This window comes from Mobula hypostoma, chromosome 5 (genome assembly GCF_963921235.1).
Source record: "Mobula hypostoma chromosome 5, sMobHyp1.1, whole genome shotgun sequence".
NCBI lineage: Eukaryota > Metazoa > Chordata > Chondrichthyes > Myliobatiformes > Myliobatidae > Mobula > Mobula hypostoma.
Window position 1 is genome coordinate 162,985,022 of NC_086101.1, and position 15,272 is coordinate 163,000,293.

General features: G+C 43.7%; 1 pseudogene; it reads left to right on the plus strand.

Annotated features, from left to right (window-relative positions):
• The window catches only part of LOC134347353 (proteinase-activated receptor 1-like), a 73,155-nt pseudogene that overhangs the window by 17,541 nt on the left and 40,342 nt on the right, over window positions 1-15,272 (plus strand).

Sequence of the window (15,272 nt, forward strand, 5' to 3'; positions counted from 1 at the left end):
TTCTCCTTTAAACTTAAGTACTGGAAAAGATATTAAACTATCTTGAATCTAGAGCGCTCTGCAAAGCCGCCGACGTGCTTTCGGTCTCTCCAGTATATTGGAGAGCACATTGTATGGACCTAATACAGTAATCGAAATTGGAAGAAGGGCTTGTCCAGTTGGAAGGCTTGAATGCATTATATGATGCATCAGTGATGGGAAGAGGATGGATAAAAGGACAGCTGTGGTATCTTTTGTGACGGCATGGGAAAGTGCTGTGAGAAGGAAAGTGATTACTAGAGATGGAAAACTGGACCAGAAACCTCTACAGAGAATGGTGCCTTTGGCAAGCTAAAATTGGAGGACAGGAGATGATGTAGTTGAAGCGAGCAAACGTTTTGCATTTGGTTCCCTTATCTAAGTCATTAATGTAAATAGTAAACAACAGAGGGTTAAGAGCCGGTCGCTGGAGTACTCCACATGTTACAGCTCAAAAGGGCGTTTTATATCAATTCTTTGTTCCCTATGTGACAGTCAGATTTTAACGCTGTCAGGAAATGAAGAGGAAGCCTAACCCAAAAGCTAAGCAGCCAAAAGGATTCAGTGATGAACAATCACCTTAATAATAGACTACTAAACAACAAGCCGTGAGGGGCCACAAAACGAGAGAGAACGGAAACTAAACACAACAGGCAACAAGATCAGGCAGAGTGAAAGGTAGGAGCAGCTGGTTTGATGAATGAAGAAGGACTGTGGATGATAACTGGGGTTAAATGGCTGCAGGTGATGAATCTGGAATGAGCATTAGGTGAATCCTACTGGCTGGGTGGAGACTGAGAGGTGTCTGCACGTGCAGTGGGAGCAGGCCTGACAGGACCTCCTTTGTGGCTGGACCCTGACAGCCCAGAATGATCTGGGTGGGTCTGATGGATCCAAGATGTAACTGAACAGCACCCAGGACCCCTCCTCTGAGCCACACCCTCCCCAGCCAACCAGGTTCTGCACGCCTCGTCCACAGTGACATGAATGCATCAACCGGTGAACTGTGTACACTGGACTGCCTTTCACCATCCTGGGTTCTGGAGGTGCAGGCTCAGGTGGGTTGAGAGGTACATGGACAACAGTCTTGAGGCAGGACACGTGGAAAGTAGCTGTCATCCTGACGGACAGTAGCAGCTGGAGATGGTAAGTGATTGGATTGAAGTGTTGAGTAATCTTGAAGGGACTGACGAACTGGGGCGAGAGCTTACAGGAGCAGATTTCGGGTGGACAGCCAGGCACGTTCCTCAGGCCAGAGTAGTCTAGCTGGGCACCATCGCCAGCTGGCCTGGTGACAGTATACGTGGTTGGCAGCTAGAATGGCTCTCTGTGCCCTCCTCTAAGCACTCGGTCAGTGGCAAACCAGGGTCCTGGAAGATGGAACCTCCATGGGGAAGTATGGGGGTTGGTCACCATGAAGCAATTCAAAGGCAACATTCCCTCTAAGGTGTGCGCACACACACATCTTCTGCTACTAGCGCATAAAGGAATTTAAATTGCGCACTAAAGGTTGTCACCCTCTACTTCATTGGCATATTAAGTATATTTCACGATCGTACAGTCACATTTCCTTTTCCAGTTTCTGATGCAGACGGTGTTGACAACATGGAGTCCGCAATGATTTGTCTGCAGGTTTTAGAACTGGCTTACTTATACTGTTTTTATTGAAGAAATTATTCAGTGCGCACATGCTGTTGTCACTGGACAAAAAATTGCACAGAGCTAAGTTTTTGGGCACACTAGTCATTACAAATTAGAGGGAACATTGTTCAAAGGGTGATGTTCAAAGGAACATTGTTCAAACCTGTGGCAGAGGAAGTACAGGTGTCCCCTGCTTTTCGAACGTTCGCTTTACGAAACCTCACTGTTATGAAAGACCTACATTAGTTTCCCGTTTTCGCTAACAGAAGGTGTTTTCACTGTTATGAAAAAAGGCAGCGCGCAGAAAAAACAGTGCATGATAAAAAGGCAGTGTGTGCCCCGAGCAGCGCTCTCCCCCAGATTCGGAACCGCATTCTAGCCGGCATTGCTTAAACACGTGCCTGTGAGCAGCCGTTAGCAAGATGAGTTCTAAGTTATCGGAAAAGCCTGAAAGAGCTCGTAAGGGTGTTACACTTAGCATAAAACTAGACATAATTAAGCGTTTCGATCGTGGTGAACGAAGTAAGGACAAAGTGAGTTTGGCTTGTGGAAGTTGACGAAGATGATGTTAAAGAGGTTTTGGCATCTCATGACCAAGAACTGATAGATGAAGAGCTGATACAATTGGAAGAGGAAAGGATAACAATCAAAACCGAATGCAGTAGCAAACGGACCGAAAGTGAAGTCGTCCAGGAACTGAACGTGATGCAACTGCGTGAGATTTTTGCTGCAATGATAAACTACAACTTTAATTTTGAAAGGGTACGTAGGTTTAGGGCATATTTGCAGGATGGTTTGAGTGCTTACTGTGAGGGGATCCTGGAGTGCCCCTATTAACTGTTTGAAGAGAGAGAGAGAGAGAGAGAGAGAGAGAGACAGAGTTATTTATCACTGATGGTTTGTTTTGAAAAGAGAGAGAGAGAGACAAAGATTAACGGTTGGACTCTCCCATTAGGGCACGGGAGGTAACTTTGGATCTCTACTTTGGAGATAACACCGAGCAGCTTGAAGGTTGCTCTGGTGACCGACAGTGCATTACTGATGTTACTTTCAAGGACAGATCTGCTTGCTTGCATTTCTTTACAGACAAAGGAAGGAGGGACTCTTTGAATGACAGGTGATACTCAGCACGGTGAGATAAATAGGAGGTCAGATGATACAGACTTCAGACACATGATCTGGACACTGAACGAACATTGTTGTGCCCGCAGAGAAAGTGGGTTTTGGAGGATAGATCAGGCGGATCGATCCAATTGCTCTTCCAGTGAAGGAGAAGGGGTTGACTGGTGGGGAGTTGTCTATGTGTCCACCCTTGCCGGGGTGATAGCTCCACCACAGGAAAACCGGTCCCCCTTGTTAAAGTCACAGTCGGTGACTTGTGAAGGATTTCGGAGGACGATGAGAAGATCGACAGCAACAGTTCGCCTGAAGACTCAACTCACTCTCTCTCTCCATCACTACTCAACTAAATACCACGAACTGAACTGAACTGAACTTTACTCAACATCGTAAGACTGTATCTTTTTACCCCCTAGACTTAAAGAAGCTTGGTTTTTTGTACATATATTTCCACACTGACTGATATACTTACTTTTATACAATCATTGCTAACCTGTTTGATTTATCTTCACTTAGATTACTGTACTGCGTAGTTACTAATAAATATTATTAGTTTATAGCAATACCAGACTCCGAAGTGTTTTCCATCTCTGCTGGTTCTTTATTCCCGTCACGGGGTTTGTGACAAAATTGGGGGCTCGTCCGGGATATGAACAAATTGGTCGGGAGGCTGGTTTGAATTGATTGGGGGAAATCCCTTTTGATTTGGACTTTTGATTTGGTTATGTGGAAAAACAGCAGAAATGGAGGTTGCCGGATTTCTGAAATTACCAGACCTGGTGACTTTGAAGTTAACTAAAAAAGATGATGTGCGGGACATTGCTAAAGAATTGAGAATTGAGGTAAGGAAGGGAGTGACTAAGGTAGAAATTCAAAGAAAAATCATTGAATATTATATAGATAAGGGAACGTTTGATGAGGAGGCATTAGAGTTGTTTGTGGAAGATGAACCTACTGAGGATGAGCTTCAGCTTCTGTTGGAAAAATTAAAGAGGGAACATGAATTGAAATTAAAACAGTTCAAGAGAGAGGCTAGAGAGGGAGCAAAACAGAGGGCAGAGGCAGCAAGACAGAGAGAAGAGGCAGAAAGACAGAGACAGTTTGAAAGGGAGAAATGGCAATGTGAAGATCACGTGGCAGAAAGGCAGAGACAGTTTGAAAGGGAGAGGTTGCAGCAAAGAGGTTTAATGTTGGACCCTGATGATTTTTACAGCTTGGAAGGGCTTGCTTTGTGTGATGAATTTCAAAGTTGTATTCCTGTTGAGGTAAGGGCATACCCAGTTGCAGAGGATGCCGCTACCTTGCAGGGGTCTGATAAGAAAGCAGACAAAGAAATTTTAACCCACGAGGTTGAGTTTACTCCAGATGAGAGTTTGCCAGAGAATAGCTATGAGGTTCGGGGTGACCTTGAATTTGAAACTGGGACAAGTGATGACAGCCCAGAAGAGGCAGCTGTTCTGATTGAATGTGTTCAGGTTGTTGAAGTACCTGTGAGTCCACAGGATTCTGAACCTTATGTTGAGGCTCAGTTGAGGTCTGAAGTGTCTGACTTGGTTGAGAAGGAAGGGAGTTTTTGTGTGTCAGATGATCTTGGTTCAGTGAATAAGGGGTTAAATTTGGTACCAGTGGAATGTGAGGATCCTCAGTCATTTGTATTAGACCATGTTTTAAAAGTTGACGAAGAGGTGGACATTGGTGAGGTCAGTGTTGCTGGAAATAATGGGAAAAGTGCTGTTCCTGGACTTTTGGATAAAGTGCTGGGAAAGGTTGAATTGGTTGCACGACCTTTGACCCTGCTTGCAGGACAAAGTCCTGCTGAGAAAAGATGTTCTAGTTTGTTGAATTTTGTTTGGACATTTGAGCACCTGCCTGGTCATAATGTTAGGCAGTGTAATGTTATGGAGCAGGAAGAAAATTGTTATGGTTTTGGAGTGGAAGTTGCTATGGAAGCAAGTCAAAGTATAGATCGTAATCAGATGGGTAGGTTGTTTGGTCTCTTTCATAATGTATACGTGATTCTGATCAGCCTTATGATGGCGCTGAATTGAATAAACAATGGAGGCATGTTGTCAGCTCTCCAAGAGTGTTTCAGCAATTCAGCTGATGGATAAGGCTCTTCAGCTGATGAGTAAGCAGCCTGTTGAGGCCTATGGCAGAACCAAAGGTCTAATCTATGATGTGTCACAGACTTTTCTACCTTCCAGATTTCAGCAGGACTTAGATGGTAGTACAGCTGATAAGAGTATAAGGAAGGTTTGTCTTTATGGAGGAAGGAATTTACAGAGGAACAGAAGTGAGATTCTGAAATGGTGGCTTTAAAGGAGATAGCTCTAACGGGAGAGGAGGTTCAGAGAGAGTCAGTAGGATATTACCTTAAAGATAGGGTGTTGATGAGGAAGTGGAGACCAGCCACTGTGCCTGCAAGTCATGTGGTGGTTTTGAAAGGTTACAGGGCTAAAATTTTAAATATGGCTTACAGTATGCCTTTAGGTAGACATCATGGAGTGAGAAAGACAGTGAACTGGATTGTGAAGGAATTTTACTGGCCTACTTTAAGGAAGGATGTAGTGAATTGTGTGGGCCCGTTGCAAAAGACTGCAGGTGGTTATCAGTATGTCTTAACAATTGTGTGTGCTGTGTCTAGGTGCCCTGAAGCAGTGGCTTTTGAAAAGACCGAGGCCAAGACTGTGGTAACAGCATTCAGTAAGTTTATCACACTGGTAAGTCTGCCCAGCGAAATTCAATTTGACCAGGGCAGAAACTTTACTTTGAGAACATTCCAGGGGATAGTTAGAGAATTGGAAGCTAAGCACATGGTGTCATCTACATATCACACAGAGTCCAAGAGAGGCTTGGAATGGTTCAACTCAACTCTTAAGACCATGATTAAAGCACATTGTGTGAGAAATGGGAAAAATTGGGATGAGGGGGTTCCCCTCCTCTTATTTATTGGTGGAGATTTGATTCAGAAGGCAGTGAAGGGTAACTTGGTGGAACCTGTGTTCAGTTACAGGCCAAAAGGACCTTTGATCCTACTCAGAGAACTCTGGAAGGGATTTAGTAAGCTTTGTGACTTTGCTAAGGAAAGTTTACAAAATGGTCGAGTCAAAATAAGACACTTGTTTGCTAGAATTGCAATGGGAGAATTGTTATGGAACAAAACGGAGTCATGAAATCTGATAATGGAATGGAAAGACATGTTTACTCATTGAATCTAGACTCACCGAGATGTCAGAATTCCACTGTTTTGGAAAATATTACTGATAAGGTCCATCAGTTGGACCTTAGACTGCAAAAACAAGTGAAAGGACTAATTGGCCTTTTGAAATGGTGAGCAGGTGCAGTGCATCACGTCATTATGAATTCAGCTCAGCCTATGAAACTGCATCTTCACAGAGTGAACTTTGAGAAAAGTAAAATGGTTGAAGAAGAAATTAGAAACAAGAAAGAACAAAGAAAGAGAATGGATGACTGTATTGATAGAGTGGGGAAGGCTAAATAACTTATGAAGATTGACGTGTTAAAAGGATACTGGGGTGTTCCTTTAACAGAGAGGGCTAAAGAGATATCAGTATTTCTGACACCGTCTAGACTGTATGAATACAATATTTTGCCCTTCGGGATGAAAAATGCTCCAGGGACATTTCAAAGAATGATCAATTCGGTGATTAGAGGTTTAAGAAACACAGGGGCTTATATTGATGACTTAGTGGTCTGGAGTGACACGTGGAAGAACATATTGCAGCGGTAGAAAAACTGTTTGACAGACTTTCTAAGGCCAATCTTATGGTGAACCTTGCTAAAAGTGAATTTGGCCGTGCCACAGTTACATATCTGGGTTACGTGGTAGGCCAAGGCCAACTGGTTTCTGTACAGGCCAAGGTTCAAGCTACTGCTGAAGTTCCTGTTCCAACTGGTAAGAAAGCTTTAAGAAGTTTTTTAGGAACGGTTGGGTATTATAGAAAATTTTGTAAGAACTTTGCTGACATTGCTCTCCCCCTAACAAAACTCTTAGGGAAGAGTGAAAGATTTGCATGGAATGACGTTTGCCAGGAGGCATTTGAACATTTGAAAACCATCCTGTGTTATCATCCGGTGCTCAAAGCACCAGATTTTTCAAAACCTTTCTCGATAGCAACAGACGCTAGTGACGAAGCTGCTGGGGCAGTACTGTTACAGAAGGGTGCGGATGATATTGAACACCCAGTTGTTTATTTCTCAAAGAAATTTAACGTGAACCAGAAGAATTATTCAACTGTTGAAAAGGAGTTATTGGCACTTATTGGCCTTACAACATCTTGAAGTTTATACTTGTCTTGTTGAAAGACCTCTTGTGATTGACACAGATCATAATCCATTGGTGTTTTTAAATAAAATGAAGGATAAAAATAGGAGGTTGTTAAATTGGAGTCTAATATTGCAGGAATTTGATTTGACAATCAAACATGTGAAAGGTACTGACAATATTATAGCTGATTGCTTATCCCAATATTAAGTTGGAAACTGTAAACATTTTTGCTCTGTCATCTGATGTTTTTTTTACCTGTATTGTTTCAAACTGTGATGTACATTTAGACCAAAAAAAATCGTCTTTGACAATTTTTTTTTCCTGAGGAAAGGGAGTGTGAGTGGATCCTGGAGTGCCCCTATTAACTGTTTGAAGAGAGAGAGAAGGAGTTATTTATCACTGATGGTTTGTTTTGAAAAGAGAGAGAGAGAGACGAAGATTAACGGTTGGACTGTCCCATTAGGGCACGGGAGGTAACTTTGAATTTCTACTTTGGAGATAACACCGAGCAGCTCGAAGGTTGCTATGGTGACCGACAGTGCATTACTGATGTTACTTTCAAGGACAGATCTGCTTGCTTGCATTTCTTTACAGACAAAGGAAGGAGGGACTCTTTGAATGACAGGTGATGCTCAGCACGGTGAGATAAATAGGAGGTCAGATGATACAGACCTCAGACACATGATCTGGACACTGAATGAGCATTGTTGTGCCCGCAGAGAAAGTGGGTTTTGGAGGATAGATCAGGCGGATCGATCCAATTGCTCTTCCAGTGAAGGAGAAGGGGTTGCCTGGTGGGGAGTTGTCTCTGTGTCCACCCTTGCCGGGGTGATAGCTCCACCACAGGAAAACCGGTCCCCCTTATTAAAGTTACAGTCGGTGACTTGTGAAGGATTTCGGTGGACGACGAGAAGATCGACAGCATCAGCTCACCTGAAGACTCAACTCACTCTCTCTCTCTCCATCGCTACTCAACTAAATACCACGAACTGAACTGAACTGAACTTTACTCAACATCGTAAGACTGTATCTTTTTACCCCTAGACTTAAAGAAGCTTGGTTTTTCGTACATATATTTCCACACTGACTGATATACTTACTTTTATACGATCATTGCTAACCTGTTCTTCACTTAGGTTACTGAATTGCGTAGTTATTAATAAATATTATTAGTTTATAGCAATACTAGACTCCAAAGTGTTTTCCATCTCTGCTGGTTCTTTGTTCCCGTCACGGGGTTCATGACGTTACAAAGAACTGTATGATCTAAAAATGCGCGAGGCTAAGCCGTCAAGCAAGCCTTCCACATCAGCCACAGCAGATGACAATCCTTGACCTTCGACATCGAGGCAGGCAGATATAGAAGAAGATGACCTGCCTGCCTGATGGAATCAGACGACGAGATGACACCCAGTGTCCCACCACCCCAATCCCCGGGCCGTGGACAGATACCAATCCGCGAAGAATGCAGTGGTAGCCGGGACGCACCCAGCACATTTTAAGAAAAAATCCAAAACAAACAAGCTAATTAATTAGGTCCCACCCGGCACGTAAATGTCGGCCCAGATCAGAGGCGACGCAATCGGCACCTAATTAATTAGCTTGTTTGTTTCGGCTTTTTTCTTAGAGATGTGCTGGGTGCGTCCCGGCTACCGCTGCATTCTTCGCGCATCGGTATCAGTCGGCGGCTGGGGGTTGGGGACCACTACACCACCCCAACCTCCGACGACTCAGCCTAACACACCATCATCAGTGTGCTCGGCGCTGTCTTCCCGATTCCAGTAAGTGATACTACACTGTACATACATTATTTCTACTTTATATCAGCTGTGCATTTTTATGCGTTATTTGGTACCATTTGGCAGCTTCATAGCTTAAAGGTTAGCGCAGAGCGCTTGTACCGTGTTTCTGCCGAGAGCGCTTGCGTGAGATTTCCGCTACGGAAAACAGTGCAGCAATAACTGTGGAAAAGTATTTCTACTTTATATAGGCTGTGTATTCATCATATCATTCCTGCTTTTACTATATGTTACTGTTATTTTAGGTTTTATGTGTTATTTGGCATGACTTGGTAGGTTATTTTTGGGTCTGCGAACGCTCACAAATTTTTCCCATATAAATTAATGGTAATTGCATCTTCGCTTTATGACATACGGCATATGAACCGTTTCATAGGAACGCTCTACCTTCGGATGGCGGGGGAAACCTGTATGTAGATCGTGGGACAGCTCGACCAGGAGCAGATACTTCTTTCATGTGGAAGGGTTAGTGCCATCGAAGCTTCACAGAAAATTATCCACTTGCTGATTGGCTCTTTCCGACTGATCATTGGACAGAGGACGCACTCACTGCGACATGGAGGAGGGAGCAGAAGATGAATTGTGAGCGCCGGTCTGACACAATATCCTGAGGGAAGCGAACTACACGTTGGAGAACCAGGTACGCTCTATCAGTGGCGGATAGAAGCTTGGGAATGACAATGAAGCGTGCCTCCTTGGAGAACCAGTCCACTGTCCACTACTGTCATGATCACATTGAAAGCTGGCAAACTTGTGATGAAATCCATGACTGTGGGGCCACGGGCAGTGAGGGACCATTACGGGCCACAGGAGCCGAGAGCCACCGATTGGAGGAATTGGACTGGGCACACTGAGGCCAGGCAGCAATAAAGTGACTTACGTCTGTCATCATGGAGCGCCACCAGAACCGGAGTCGCAGAAAATCCAGAGTCGGTCATGGGCCTGGATGGCCGGAGAGGATGAGGAGTGGGCCTACTGGAATGCGACAGAGTGTGGAGGAAGAAAGAGAGAATGTGACAGGCTATGGTGTTGGAACAAGTACCCCGGGACAGCTTGCCAGTTCGGATGCCCTTTCCCTCTAACTGGAGGCACTGTTTCTCGGACACACGGAAACATAGACAGCCCATAGCACAATACAGGCCCTACAGCCTACAAAATTGTGCCGAACATGTCCCTACCTTAGAAATTACTAGGCTTGGGGGGCGCCAGCGCGCATGCGTATGGATTAGACGTGTTTGGTCAGTGCTCCTCCTCGAGGCCTCAATAAAATTACTATTATACCATGATTTATTCATTCATAGGCCAACAGTATATGTTTAAACTAAGTGTCTGGAAAAGTTTGACAATGCTGAAGGCAAATAAAGCCAAGACCGCCGACTGCCAAACTACCGAAGTCAGTGTTAACAACGGGTCTGCAAAGAACTTCTCCGTGTCTGAGATACCGCCGGATAAAACTTACGCCATGTGCAAGGAATTAGGTCAGGAGATTTCTGAGTCAGTTCTGCGCAGCATTGACGACGCTTTGGTGTTTTTGAGACCAAGTTTGAGGTGCTTGTGGCCTCACAGGCTGACTTACAAGCCCATGTGGCTAGTCAAGAACTAACTGCTAGTGACTTTGAAGCACACATGCAAGAGCTTGAAGCTAAGTATTCAGAGCTAATGAGACAAAATAGCCAGCTTGAAGCTGAAGTGCATGACTTAGAGGCTTGTTCCCGGAGACATAAGATTAAGATTGTAGGGATTGAAGATCAGAGTGGTCGTCTATGTGCGGAACCAAAGAAAACGGGGGAGATTTTAAATAGGTTTTTTGCGTCTGTATTTACTAAGGAAACTGGCGTGAAGTCTATGGAATTAAGGGAAACAAGTAGTGAGATCATGGAAACTGTACAGATCGAAAAGGAGAAGGTCCTTGCTGTCTTGAGGAAAATTAAAGTGGATAAATCCCCGGAACCTGACAGGGTATTCCCTCGGACCTTGAGGGAGACTAGTGTTGAAATTGCAGGGGCCCTGGCAGAAGTATTTAAAATGTCGCTGTCTACAGGTGAGGTGCCAGGGGATTGGAGAGTGGCTCATGTTGTCCCGTTGTTTAAAAAAGGATCAAAAAGTAATCCGGGAAATTATAGGCCAGTAAGTTTAACATCGGTAGTGGGTAAATTATTGGAGGGAGTACTAAGAGACAGAATCTACAAGCGTTTGGATAGTCAGGGACCTATTAGGGAGAGTCAACATGGCTTTGTGCGTGGTAGGTCATGTTTGACCAATCTATTGGAGTTTTTCGAGGAGGTTACCAGGAAAGTGGATGAAGGGAAGGCAGTGGATATTGTCTACATGGACTTCAGTAAGGCCTTTGACAAGGTCCCGCATGGGAGGTTAGTTAGGAAAATTCAGTCGCTAGGTATACATGGAGAGGTGGTAAATTGGATTAGACATTGGCTCAATGGAAGAAACCAAAGAGTGGTAGTAGAGAATTGCTTCTCCGAGTGGAGGCCTGTGACTAGTGGTGTGCCACAGAGATCAGTGCTGGGTTCATTGTTATTTGTCATCTATATCAATGATCTGGATGATAATGTGGTAAATTGGATCAGCAAATTTGCTGATGATACAAAGATTGGAGGTGTAGTAGACAGTGAGGAAGGTTTTCAGAGCCTGCAGAGGGATTTGGACCAGCTGGAAAAATGGGCTGAAAAATGGCAGATGGAGTTTAATACAGACAAGTGTGAGGTATTGCACGTTGGAAGGACAAACCAAGGTAGAACATACAGAGTTAATGGTAAGGCACTGAGGAGTGCAGTGAAACAGAGGGATCTGGGAATACAGATACAAAATTCCCTAAAAGTGGCGTCACAGGTAGATAGGGTCGTAAAGAGAGCTTTTGGTACGTTGGCCTTTATTAATCAAAGTATTGAGTATAAGAGCTGGAAAGTTATGATGAGGTTGTTTAAGGCATTGGTGAGGCCGAATCTGGAGTATTGTGTTCAGTTTTAGTCACCAAATTACAAGAAGGATATAAATAAGGTTGAAAGAATGCAGAGAAGGTTTACAAGGAGGTTGCCGGGACTTGAGAAACTCAGTTACAGAGAAAGGTTGAATAGGTTAGGACTATTCCCTGGAGCGTAGAAGAATGAGGGGAGATTTGATAGAGGTGTATAAAATTATGATGGGTATAGATAGAGTGAATGCAAGCAGGCTTTTTCCACCGAGGCAAGGGGAGAAAAAAACCAGAGGACATGGGTTAAGGGTGAGGGGGGAAAAGTTTAAAGGGAACATTAGGGGGGGCTTCTTCACACAGAGAGTGGTGGGAATATGGAATGAGCTGCCAGACGAGGTGGTAAATGTGGGTTCTTTTTTAACATTTAAAAATAAATTGGACAGATACATGTATGGGAGGTGTATGGAGGGATATGGTCCGTGTGCAGGTCAGTGGGACTAGGCAGAAAACGGTTCGGCACGGCCAAGAAGGCCTGTTTCTGTGCTGTAGTTTCTATGGTTTGTATGGATACAAGAGGGCGAGGAGGATGGTAAACCTACTGAATTTGTTTCCAGACTGATTCCCAAGCTGCTCGGGGAAGAGCATTTCCCGTACCCGGTTAAAGTCCATCGTGCACATTGCTCTCTCCAACCAAAGCCGGCTGCCGGCACTAAGCCGCACACCATCTTAGCACGTATCCACCACTTTCAAGTGAAAGACCTGATCCTGCACTGCAGCAGACTACAACCCATGGAGTACAAGGGATACAAGGTCTTGATCTTCCTGGACTATATTAATGAGGTGATGACTCAACGTCGTGCCTTTCGTGATGTACTACAAACTCTGCATGATGGAAGAATCAAGCACACCCTGCGGTATCCGGCTAGGCTCTATATTTGCCATCAAGATAGGAGAGCACCTAAAGTATACAATGACCCAATAGAAGCAGCACAATTCTTGGAAAGGAATAACACACGCAAAAGGGAGTAGATATATTGACATAGCTTACTCAGTTTATATTTGTGCCAGTTTCCATGTTGGGATAAGGGGAGGGACCTGCTTGTTATATGTAGTTTTACAATGCTGTATGCTGCACTGGGATTTCATTGCAGAGAATGTTCTAAATATTTCTGTTAGTATAAGGGTTAAATTTGAGTTGGTGTCACGAATGTTCAGCTTCAAGTGCGGACATTGGATAACTCTCCCCAGCCCTAATTGCATTTGTTTAATGGTATTATATAGTTTGTGTTATAAATTTTCTCGGAGACGGGGTTTGTGATAATTGTGTAATGTTAGTTACCTGCTCAGCATCTCCTTTTGGGATGGAAATGGGGAACTATGTGTCTGGCTTAGGGAGACACGAAGGGGGTGGGTTAGGGTGTGTGTTGTTCTTGTTTATGACTCAGACATGTTTTTTTTTGTGTATGTTGTGTTCTTATGAGGCTGCCAGTTATTTTGCATTGTTTACCATGTTTGTGCTGAACTCTAATAATCTCTTTTTTAATCTCATATGCAGAGGCCTTGCGGTAGAACGCAGCTGTGGGGGTAAAGATATTACAATAGTCTCATGAATAGCCTTGGTCATGTTGTTAAGAGGGATAAAGTTTTTAGACATCTCAAATTTCTATCTGCAGATGTGATTTTTCTACAGGAAACCCATATCAAAGGAACTAAGCAATGCAGATTGAGATCTAGCTGGATATTGCAGGTTTATCACTCACCATTTACTTCTCATGGCCGTGGTGTGGCTATCCTCTTTAGGAAAAATATTCCATTTCAACTCACTTCCATGACCACAGATCCTCTCGGCAGGTTTATTATGATTTCTGGCACCATTAATTCATTTCCGCTAACCTTCCTTAATATTTATGGTTCAAACACAGCCGAGCCAAATTTTTTTAGGAAAGTTTTTGATTTACTTCCAGATGCCAGTAATTCAAATATAATAATCGGCAGTGACATGAATTGCTACCTAGATCCACACTTAGATAGATTGTCCTCCCGCCCACCCTCAAATATCATGTCAGTGCAGGTCCTAAATAATCTGATTAAATCTAGGAATTTAGTAGATAGTTGGCGAGTTCAACATCCCACCAACAAAGGACTATTCTTATTATTCTCATGTTCACAAATCTTATAGTAGAATAGACTATTTTTTTGGTTGGCTCTCATTTAATATCTCGTGTTACCAATACAAAATATCATAATAGATTAATTTCTGACCATAGACCCTTGACAATATCCCTAAATCTCTCCCTTTCCAAGCGAATCTATTCCTGGCATTTTAACCCCTCCCTATTCACTCATAAGAAATTTATAGAAAGTATCACCACCAGATTAAAAGATTTTATAGAAATTAATGATAATGGCGAGGTGTCAGATTCCACACTTGGAAGCTGGTCTCGCTATATTTGGCTGCTCGCAATCTACTATTCGTTTCCCTGCAGCCATACAACAGTCTCTGATGCTGGGGATGATTGTTGCCAAAAGACTTATTTTGCGGGAATGGAAATCACCCTCTCCTCCTTTCTTTTGGAGATGGATGGCTGATATGATCTCAGTCATACAGGTGGAGAAACTTAGGTTCTTGAGAACCAATTCAATTAAAAAATTTTTGGCTATCTGGGATCCATTTCTTGCCTACCTGGATGGGGCTGGGGGCAGATGAGCAATTTCCCCCCAGCTGATTTCTCACGGCCCTCATTTGAGATTTAATGTTTAGTATTTTTGAGCACTTTGTACGATAGGCATCCCTCTAATGTTATGTCCCTTTTTTTTTTGCTTTTTTCATGTTTACACATGTCTGAGCTGGTATGTTCTTGTTGATTTTGAGTTTTTTTTGAAAATTTTGAAAATAAAGTATTAAAAAAAAAGAAAATACTAGGCTTACCCATAGCCCTCTATTTTTCTAAGCTCCATGTACCTATCCAAAAGTCTCTTAAAAGACCCTATCGTATCCACCTCCACCACCGTTGCCGGCAGCCCATTCCACGCACTCACCACTCTCTGCGTAAAAAACTTACCCCTGACATCTCCTCTATTCCTACTCCCTAGCACCTTAAACCTGTGTCCCCTTGTAGCAACCATTTCAGCCCTGAGAAAAAGCCTCTGACTATCCACACGATCACAACAGGCATTTGATGCGTTGGTGGTCAGCTGCTCCGCAATAGGTGCGAGAGTTGTTAAGGGAACGCTGCATTACTGCATGGGTTCTGAAGGATTGGTGATGAGGGTCCTGGGAATGAAACTGAGGGGTCTGGCTGGTGATCTGGAGGGTCATTCCATAATAAGCTAGTCAATTCGGAGAGCCAGATAAATGAGGCTCACAAAGTCAGTGGGCAGCTCGCAGGTACGCAATTTGTCTTTCAAGCACTCCGAGAGGCAGTGATGGTAATGGGCCGGCAGTGCTTCCGCATTCCAGCTGCAATTCCACGGTGTA